This window comes from Austrofundulus limnaeus, unplaced genomic scaffold (assembly GCF_001266775.1).
Source record: "Austrofundulus limnaeus strain Quisiro unplaced genomic scaffold, Austrofundulus_limnaeus-1.0 Scaffold403, whole genome shotgun sequence".
In the NCBI taxonomy this organism is placed as follows: domain Eukaryota; kingdom Metazoa; phylum Chordata; class Actinopteri; order Cyprinodontiformes; family Rivulidae; genus Austrofundulus; species Austrofundulus limnaeus.
The window spans coordinates 259,197-260,608 of record NW_013952805.1 but is presented as its reverse complement, the minus strand read 5'-3'; positions in this window follow the sequence as shown (position 1 = coordinate 260,608).

Here is a 1,412-nt window from a genome sequence, read left to right as displayed (position 1 = left end):
CCCCCCCCCCACTGTGAGACCTGACTCTAGTTCCTCATACATTTTATATCATCTCTGATCTTTGCTCTTTTACTCTGACAGCGTGTAATGTGCCCATTTTTCTTTCTCTGTCACATCGGATCATCCCTGTTGGTCACCTGAACGACTCAGAGGGGTCTTTGTTTCACCCTGAGAGACCCCTGATGTTTCTGCTCAACCTCCTTTTGTAATATTTACTTTGGTTTTAATCTTTCTGGACATTTGCACACTTATAAAGAAAGGGTCAGAGTTATAGCGTTAGTTTATTAAAAGTATTTTACAGGTAAGGGTCTGGGAAGTCCCTGACTTTTTAGGCCCTTGGACCCCCGTGTTCATCTACAGCGCATTCAGTGTAAACAGCAACAACTCAAATCCATAATCACACTGCCCTGAATACAGTTATACATTATTTCTCACAGGTAATCTTAAACCTTCGTGAGGTTTCAGTTTCAGAACTTGGTGCTCCTGCAAGCTTACAGTCTCTGCAGTGGAAAATAATCTGCTCTTCTTTCAGCTAATGGGGGGTTTGTGTTAAGATGCAGAAGGCACTTAAGGAGGAATGTGTGATAACAAGAATGAACTGAATAGATTCCTGCTACATGTGATGTATTTTGCATAAAACCAAGACTGCAGAATTCATCCACCATCAGCTAAAGGACGTTAAGAGAGGATTATAGCTCAGTTTCTATAAAATTTGCTGAGTTTTAGACATTTTTTGTTGTTAAAGTAATGTTAATCAGTAGAAGCAAGTTCAAGTTTATTTATATAGCGCCAAGTCACAACATACGTTGTCTCAGGGCACTGTACATAAAAAGAACAATCTAAAGAAGAAACCAGCAGGCTGCGTTGAATCACTTCATCACAGTCTCCCATCCTGAGCAAACAGTGGAGAGGAAAAACTCCCTGCTAATCAGGAAGAAACCTCCAGCAGAACCAGGCTCAGGACAGGAGACCATCTGCCTCGACCGCAGAAGCACACGTGATGATTATTTCCTAAGAGTTTCATTAGAACTGGCCCAGACTTTACTAACAAAAACACAAAGTTGACTTCAAATAGTTACCAACAAAATATAAAACTAATGATGTTGTGCAATTTGTTATAGCTCAGTGTCGAGGTGCACCCTCAGGTTTGGCTCAATTGTTCGTAAATCTGACTGAGTTCTCTCTAGTTTTTTAAGCTCAGTCTTTATCCGGTAATAGAGACCCTGCGTGCATCGTATTGTTGTTGTTGTATACGAGCCATTTTCATTCACTTGCTCGTAAAAACCCCCGAAACTTCTCAGTTTTCACGTCTCCTCTGTGAACTGAAAGCTTATTCTGTGCAGAGATCTTAACTGTCTCACCAATCACACACACACACACACACACACACACACACACACACACACACACAC